Raw genomic sequence first — 9,550 nt, 5'->3', positions numbered from 1 at the left:
TGCTGTGGGTGCTGTGGGATGCTGTGGGTGCTGTGGGATGCTGTGGGATGCTATCGGATGCTGTGGGATGCTGTGGATGCTGTGGGATGCTGTGGGATGCTGTGAGATGCTGTGGATGCTGTGGGATGCTGTGGGATGCTGTGGATGCTGTGGGATGCTGTAGGATGCTGTGGGATGCTGTAAGATGCTGTGAGATGCTGTGAGGTGCTGTCTTGTGAGGTTGAGGAACAGTTGCAATTGTCTGCACAGGGCCTGGACAAAACTGACCTAGTCAATACTCAGTCGTAGAGAAGGGGCCTTCCCTGTCCAGGGGAGCTAAAAGCATTCAAAGCTTGCTGGAGGGGAGGTTATTGTCTTCAGTGATGTCTTCATGTTTCAGTGGTGAACCCCATACTCATGCCCGTGCACTTGCCTTCATTAACTCAGAGGGTCACAACACAAAACCAAAAAGCAAAGCAAAACCACACAGATGTAGAATGGGACTTGTGGACTGGGTGGGCTGGTTGTGCTGGGAGAGAGTAAGAGAGGGTGAAGGGATGGATAGAGTCAGAATGTACACTGTGGCCCCTCACTCACCTCCCATCTCCACACTTGGAGGCCCAGCTCATGCCACTTGCACAACAACTTTGCTGGCTGAATTCCCCATACCCCCATCTGCTCTTGTGGTATCGCTACACTTGCAAGCCTAACTCTAGTCAGGCATCTCGTGTGCTTGCCATAGACCTAGATCTAGTCATCAGCTTCTGTCCCGGGCCAACCTGAGACAGATGTGAAATCCAGGAAAGAAGTCCGCATGGCCAGGTGTCATTGCAAAGAAGAAGCTCTCAGAAAGATCAAGACAGGATGTCCCCACTCAAACCCATTCCTATAGAAAAGCTCTCCAGTGAAAGTTACTTAGGGGAACTCTAGGACACAGAATTTAAAAGAACAATGATGAACGTTATCAAATAATTTCAAGGGGCTTAAAGAAGGTACATTGCAACGACTTTGTGTATTCTATCTGACCACAATGCAATAAAAGTTAAAAGAATGAACACATTTCTGGTAGTTACCCAGACATACGGAGGTTAAACAACACACTCCTTAATGGTGAATGGGTCAAAGAAGACATTAGGAAAGATTTCTATTTTTAAGTTTACTTTTACTTATGAATCTATGCATATATATCATATGTGCGGCTTCCAGATGTCATTGGATCTCTGGAACTCGGGTAATAGATGCTTACAGGCCATGTGTTACAGGTGGGAACTGAACTTGGATTGTCTGAAATCAATACGTTCTTTTTTTTTTTTTTAAAGATTTTATTTATTTATTATGTATACAACATTCTGCCTCATGTCTGCCTGCAGGCCAGAAGAGGATGCCAGATCTCATTACAGATGGTTGAGAACCACCATGTGGTTGCTGGGAATTGAACTCAGGTCCTCTGGAAAAACAGTCAATGCTCTTAACCACTGAACCATCACTCCAGCCCCTCAATACGTTCTTTTAACTGCTGAGACATCTCTCCAGGCCAGGAAAGGTTTTCCTTAAATCCTGGAACAAAGTGAAAATGAAAACATAGTACAACAAAATCTCTGAGGCACATTAAATGGAGTCCTCAGAGAGAAATCCATGTCAAACTCCTACATTAAAAACATCAGAGCAAGCTTGATGCACCCCATAGATGTGTAAAATTAAAGAGGGGGGCTAGGGTGATCGCTCAGAGGTTCAGAGTACTTGTTGCTCTTTCAGGGGACCTGGGTTTGGTTTTCAGTACCCGAATGACAGTTCACAATCATTTATAACTGCATTTCCGGGAACCTGATGTCCTCTTCTGGACTCTGCCGGCACTAGGCGTGCATGTGGTGCACACGCCTTCATTCATGCAGGCAAAACACTCATATTCTGAGAATAAAAGAATCTGGAAAACAATAATAAACCAAATCCAAATCTAGTAGCAAATCTAGAGCAGCCTCTGGTCTAGCCACCTCTTGGTGCAGATCCAGAATGGTCCTTTTCCGCTGCTCCCATTAGCCTTCCCTAGCCCATCTCTGTTCCTTTGTGTCAGTGGCTGATTCCCCTGATTCCCAAAAACGCTTTCTGCCGGGATTCGCAGTGGCTATGTAGGTTGGGCCTCAGGTAGGAGATGCTCTCTATCTTCCCTGCTCTATGTTAGCCTCTGTAACAGCTTGCCTGCCGGAGCCCCTCCAACCATCCCAAATCCATTCCCTGGGGAGTCCACCTAAACTCTTTCATTCTGGTCCCTCCAGACTTGCTCTTGTACCACTGAAGTCTGCTTGCAGGAGCCCCACCTCCCACCACACCTCCACTCCCGGAGAACTCCGGCTCTTAGTGTGGACCTACCTCCCTAGCTCTTTCCTCCAGTCCTCTTGACTCTTCCTCTTGGTCCACTGTCTCGGTTAGGGTTTCTATTGCTGTGAAGAGACACTATGACCCCAGAAACTCTTACAAAGAAAAGCATTTAATTGGGGCGACTTACAGTTTCAGAAGTTTAGTCCATTATCATCATGGCAGGACAGGGTGACATGCAGGGAGACATGGTGCTGGAGAAAGAGCTGAAAGTTCCTAGATCTTGATCCACAGACAACAGGAAGTGAACTGTGACACAGGGAACAGCTTGAGCAAAGGAAACCTCAAAGCCCACCCACACAGTGACACATTTCCTCTAACACGGTCACACAGCAATGCCACACCTCCCAATAGTGCCACTCCCTATGGAGGATCATTTTTGTTCAAACTAGCACATCCAGTCACCAACCTGCAGAGGCACCCTCTACCAGGGACACCACAACCACCACCCTTGCTAAGAATCCAGACCGGGCAATACCAACCAAAGGATAGAATACCTGCTAAGAAAGCCAAGACCAGAATCAATGTCAAGAAATACCTCATAAGTATAATTCCAGATGCCTAGACTGTTGGAAGCACAATGGTCAGCACTAGGGAAACCAGGAATGTCAATCACACAGGCCTGTCTCTTTAAACGAAGAGATGTATAATGTATTTTCTGCCCAGAAGGCTGGAATGGTGGTGGTCAATAGCCCAGTGACCTTTGTGCTATCTGTACGGCAAAACCACACCTGGTTCCCCCACATTCCCACAAGCCAGACTGAAGGTGGTTAACAGCCTAGGTAACCTTTGCACTATCTGTATGACCAAGACCACACCAAATCTTCCCCTAGACCCTAAAGATAACACATGTAGCCTATCTATGGAGCCCACCCTCTTGGAAGAAATGGCACATGCTTTAAGAAGCATTTTGGTGTAATTATGCCTCATTGTACACATGGGATTGTGTTACGGCAGGAAACATTTTTCCAAATCGTACTGCACTTACATACACCTAAAATAAACAGCCCAGTGTCAGACTCTAGGAGGCTGAACCAACACTGTTATTGAGTTGCGTTGAACTTCTTGCCTCATATGGATAGTTACTCTACCAGCTCTCCTGGTGTTTGCAGAGACTTTCACACTAGACACACACACACACACACACACACACACACACACACACACACACACACACACACATGAACAGCTAAGAAAATATAGCTGAAACACAAGATAGATGACTTCAAAGTAGCAGCTATGAATATGTTCAAGGACCTGAGGAGGATATGAGTAGATCTCGTAATGAAGTTCGTGTAAACACAAACAGTTAAATGAAATAATAAAAACAGTTTAAGACATGAGTATAGAATAACAAAGAAATAGAATAATTGAATAAAACCCAACTGAAATAAAACTGGAAATGAAAAACTTAGGATATAAAATGAAAACTACAAAGGTAAAAACCTCACCAACGGATTAGAAGGCATGGTAAAAAGAACCTCAAGTCTTGAAGACAAGGCAAAAAAATAAATGGATAGATCAGTCAAAGAAAGAATTAAATTGAAAAAAAAATCAGACACACAATATCCAGGAAATCTGGGACACTCTGAAAAGACCCAGTCTACGAATAAGAGAGAAAGAGGAAAGAGAAGAAACCCAGGTCAAAGGCACAGAAAATATTTTTAACAAAATCATAGAAGAAAATTTTCATAACCTAAATAAGTAGATGCCTATTAAGGTACAAGAAGAATAGAGAATACCAAATAGATAGGACCAAAAGAGAAATTCCCCATTATGAATAATAATTAAAATACTATACAAAGGTATTAAAAGCTCCAAGAGAAAAAGAGCAAGTCATACATAAAGGCAGACCCATTAGATTAACACCTGACTTCTCAATAGAGATTTTAAAAGCCAGAGGGCCTGGACAGGTGGTCTACAGACTCTGAGAGCCCACAGACGCCAGCTCACTCTATTATACTCAGCAAAATTATCAACCACAATTAATAGAGAAAGAAAAAACACTTCACAATAAAACCAAATATAAACAGTATCTCTCTACCAATGCAGCTCTACAAAAGGCACTAGAAGGAAAACTTCATTCTGAAGAGGTTAAATATGCTCACAAGATATAAGGAATAAATAATCCCAGAGCAGTAAATCCAAAAGAGGGAGAAAAACTCACACCATAACAACAAAATAACAGGAATCAAGAAACACTTCTATTGACAACTGTCAATGTAAATGGTCTCAATTCCTCAATAAAAAGACAAGACTAACAGATTGTATTAGAAAATAGGATCCATCTTTCTGCCACATTCAAGAAACACACCTCAGTTGAGCAGTGGTGTCGCACGCCTTTAATCCCAGCACTCGGGAGGCAGAGGCAGGCAGATCTCTCTGAGTTTGAGGCCAGCCTGGTCTACGAGAGCTAGTTACAGGACAGGCTCTAGAACTACAGCGAAACCCTGTCTTGAAAAACCAAAAAAAAAAAAAAAAAAAAAAAGAAACACATCTCAACATCAAGGTTAGATGGTTAGATATTATTTCAGAGCATCTCAAGTGAACAGGCCAAGAAGCAAGCAGATATATCCATTTTAATATCCATTTCAAACAAAAAATAGTCAGAAGAGATAGCAAAGAACACTGTGTAATCATTAAAGGAAAAATTCACAAAAAGGATATTGCAGTTCTAAACATTAGTCATCACACACAAGGGTACCTAAGTTCAGACAAGGAACATCACTACAGCTAAAATCACACATTGATCTTCACAGTGATAATGGGTGACTTCAATGTCCCATTCCCACCAATAAAAAAGTCATCCAGACAAAAACTAAACAGAGAAATGCTGGGGTTAAATATCATCGAAAATCAAATTGACCTAGCAGATAACTACAGAACATTTCACTTAAACACAAAGGGATAGATTTTCTTCTCAGCAGCTCATGGAACTTTCTCCAAGATTTGCCACATATTTGTACACAAAGCAAATCTGGAGGTATAAGAAGATTGAAATAACACCCTATATCCTATCTGACCACCATGAATTAAAACCGGATATCAATAACAGAAACACTACAAAGCTCACAAATTCACGGGAACTGAACAACTCATTACTGAATAAAAAATAGGTCAAGACAGTAATCAAGAAACTTTTAAGAATTGAATGAAAATGAAAGCACAATGTACCCAAATTTATGGGACACAATGAAGGCTGTTCTAAGAGGCAAGTTCATAACACTAAATGCCTGCATCAAAAAACTGGGAGAAATCTTATATTAGTAACTTTAGAATACACCTGAAAGACAGTGAAGAGAAATAAAACCAAAAAGAGTAGACAGAAAGAAATAATCACACTCAGGGATGAAATAATAAAAAAGAAAATATTAAAAAAGAATCAAGGAAACAAAGAGTTGATTCTTTGAGAAAACCAGTGAGATTGATAAATTTGGCCAAATTAATTAAAAGACAAAGAGAGGATTTAAAGTAACAAAATTAAATGAAAAGCAGGGTGTAACAACAGACACCAAGGAAATCCAGAGAGTCATAATGGCATGCTTTAAAATGCTGTACTCCACCAAATTGGAAAACATAAAAAAGAATGATATTTTTTATGTAAATGACATACTAAAATCAAGATCAGATAGTAATTCAAACAGACCCATAATCCCTAGTAAAACAGAAACAATAATTTAAAAAATGTCCAGGGCCAGATGGATTCAGAACAGAATTCTACCAGACTTTCAAAGAAGAATAAATACTAATATTCCTCAAATTATTACACAAAATAGAAAATGAAGGAACATTGACTAATTAGCTTTTTACAAAGTCACTATTGCCCTGATATCAAAACCACACAAAGATCTGACAATAGAGAAATTTATAGACCAATATCCCTATAAATATAGATGCAAAAATTCTTAATAAAATACTTGCAAACTGAATCCAAGAGCATAGCAAAAAGATATCCATCATTATCAAGTTGGCTTCATCCCTGGGATTCAGAAATGGCTTAACATACATAAATCAGGGCTGGAGAGATGGCTCAGTGGTTAAGAGCATTGCCTGCTCTTCCAAAGGTCCTGAGTTCAATTCCCGGCAACCACATGGTAGCTCACAACCATCTGTAATGAGGTCTGGTGCCCTCTTCTGGCCTACAGACAGAATTTGTATACTAAATAAATAAATAAATATTTAAACAAACAAACAAACAAACAAAAACCATACATAAATCAATAAACATAATTCACCACATAATCAGACCAAAAGGCAAAAACAAGGCAAAGCAAAGCAAAACAAAACACATGATCACCTCTTTAGTTTTCATAAAGGCCTTTGACAAAAATTCAACATCCCTTCATGATAAAGGTCCTGGAGAGACTAGGGATAGAAGGGTCATACCTCAGTCTAAGAAAGGCAGCTTTACTATAAGACCACAGCCAATATCAACCTAAATGGAAACTCAAAGCATTTTTATTAAAATCAGGAAGAAGACAAAGATGTTCATTCTCTCCACACCTATTCAATAGGGATAAGCTACAGTCTTAGAACAGTAAGACAACAGAAGGTGATCAAGGGGATACAAATAGAAAAGGGAGCTAGCAAATTAGCTTGTAGCAGGCTTTCTTTTAGGGCACCAACCAGCTCCCAAATAAGGACATGGAGACTTATTAGTTACAAATGTTTGGCCTTATCTTAGCTTTTATTTTAATGTTTCTCTTTATCTACATTTTGCCTTTTTTTTTTTTTAACCTTTTTTTCCTTTTGTATGTCCTACTTTCCTGCTTCTTGTGTCTGACTTGCTGGTGGCTGCCTGGCTTCTGGCCCCAGGCATGTTCCCCTCTTTCTCCCTTGTTCTCTTCTCTCTCATTCTCTCCTATTGATTTTCTCTGCCCTCCAGCCCCACCTATCCCTCTTCTGCCTAGCTATTGGCCATTCAGCTTTTTATTAGATCATTCTGGTGCCTTAGGCAGGCAAGGTGAAACAAATGCAACACATCGTTACATAATTAAACAAATGCAGCATAATCAAATGTAATACATCTTTGCATCATTAACAAGGGTAGTGGAAACAAATGTAACACACCTTCGTGTAGTTAAAGCAATACTTTGCAATATAAACAAGTGTAACACATCTTGCCCAGTGAAACAAATATTCCACAACAGTATCCTTATTTGCGGATGATAAAGTTTTATACTTAAAGACCCTAAAAACTCCAGGAAACTTTCTACAGCTGATAAACACTTTCAGCAAACTAGTAGAATACAAAATTAGTGCACAAAATCAGTAGCCTTTCTATATACAAATGACAAGCAGTATGTGGGAAAAAATCAGAGAAATAGTTCATTTCACAATAGCCTAAAAAAAAAAAAATCTAACCTCTCTGGAAAGTAATGGTACATGCCTTTAATACCAGTATTTGGGTGGCAGAGGCAGTCACGTCTCTTTGAGCTTAAGACTAGCCTAGTCTACAAAACCAATTCTAGTACATCCAGGACTGTTTCACAGAGAAACCCTGTCTTGAAAAATCAAAAAATTAAAAATTAATTTATCAAACAAACAAACAAACAAACAAAAATTTAATCTCAAAAACAAAACAACAAAAAACTCATCACCTCTAACCAAGCAAGTGAAAGACTTATATAACTTTAAGACACTGAAAAAAAATCGAAGAAGATACCGGAAGATGAATCTATTATGGTCATGGATTCATCAGATAAGTATAGTGAAAATGGCCATCCTACCAAAAGCAATCTACAGATTCAATACAGTCCTTACCAAAATTCCAACACAACTCGTCACAGAAACTGAAAAATCAACCTTTAACTTCAAATGGAAACACAAAGAACCCAGGATCTCTAAACCATCCTAAATACCAGAAGAGCAGCTGGAGGTACCACCATCCCAGATTTCAAGTTGTACTGCAGAAATGTAGGAATAACAACATGGTGTTGGAACCGAAGCAGATGTGTTGATCAGTGGAATGGAATTGAAGACCCAGACATAACTCCACAATATATGGATACCAAAAATACACGCTGAAGTAAACACAGCATCTTCAACAAATGTGCTGCTCAAACTGGATGTCTGCATGTAGAAGAATGCAAATAGATGCATATTTATCCCCTGCCCAAGACTCAAGTCCAAATGGATCGAGGACCTCAACGTAAGACCAGGTACTCTGAATCTGTTAGAGTAGAAAATAGGGGATGGGTTTACATTCATTGGCACAGGAGAAGACTTTATGAGCAGGGCACTCATAGCACAGGCACCAAGATAAACAGTTAATAAGAGGGACCTCATGAAAATGGGAAGCTTCTGTACAGCAAAGGACACCATCGTTCAGGCAAAGAGGCAGTCTGTAGAGTGAGGGTTAGTTTCTAAAATATACAAAGAACTAAAAAAACCTGAACATCAAGAAAACCCAATTAAAATAGGGTGCAGGACCAGGAAAGTAATTCTCGAACAAAGAAACGTTCAGCATCCTTAAACAGCAAGGAAATGCAAATTAAAACCTACTTTGAGATTTCATCTTACTCCTGTGTGTATTTTTGGTGCTTTCACCCAGTCTGCAACTGTAGCATGAAGCTGTAAAACTTTTTAGTCATTTCAAAAAAGAGAAATGACCACTTAGGGGAAGGAACAGAAATGTGAGAAACACAGGGCAGCACAAAACTATGCCACTGAGCGCAGTTTGCGTTAGCACGAGGCATGAATGCCACAGCAAAGTAGTAGCATTCTGAAGCAGAGATGTTCCTGCAGCAAAAGCCGGAAAAGCCACAAATGTCTAAAGAAGCTTAGGAAGATGGGCCACAGCTACACGCGACAGGAGGAACAAGTGCAGAAGAACATACACCTGTTCTACACAGAGGTCTATTAGTGCATTTAGTCTACTAAAATGCAGGCTGCACCCGGGTCCTGCTGTTTCAGACATCTGGGAGGCTGAGGCAGGAAGGTCGCTTGAGTTCAGGATATGGGGGCCAGGCTGGCTACCACTGGAAACCCTACTGCTGCCCCCCACACAAAAAGAACATGATTTCAACTTAAAAATATTTAAGTTTTAAAAATTATTGCTTGTGTTTGAGTGTTTTATCTGCATGTATGTCTGTGCAGCACATGTGTGCACTGCCTATAGAAGCCAGAAGAGGGCGTCAGATCCCTGGAACTGGAGTTACAGATGGTTGTGAGCCACCATGTGGGTGCTGGAAATCAA

This window comes from Chionomys nivalis, chromosome 8 (assembly GCF_950005125.1).
Source record: "Chionomys nivalis chromosome 8, mChiNiv1.1, whole genome shotgun sequence".
NCBI classification, from domain to species: domain Eukaryota; kingdom Metazoa; phylum Chordata; class Mammalia; order Rodentia; family Cricetidae; genus Chionomys; species Chionomys nivalis.
This window is presented reverse-complemented; position numbering follows the sequence as displayed.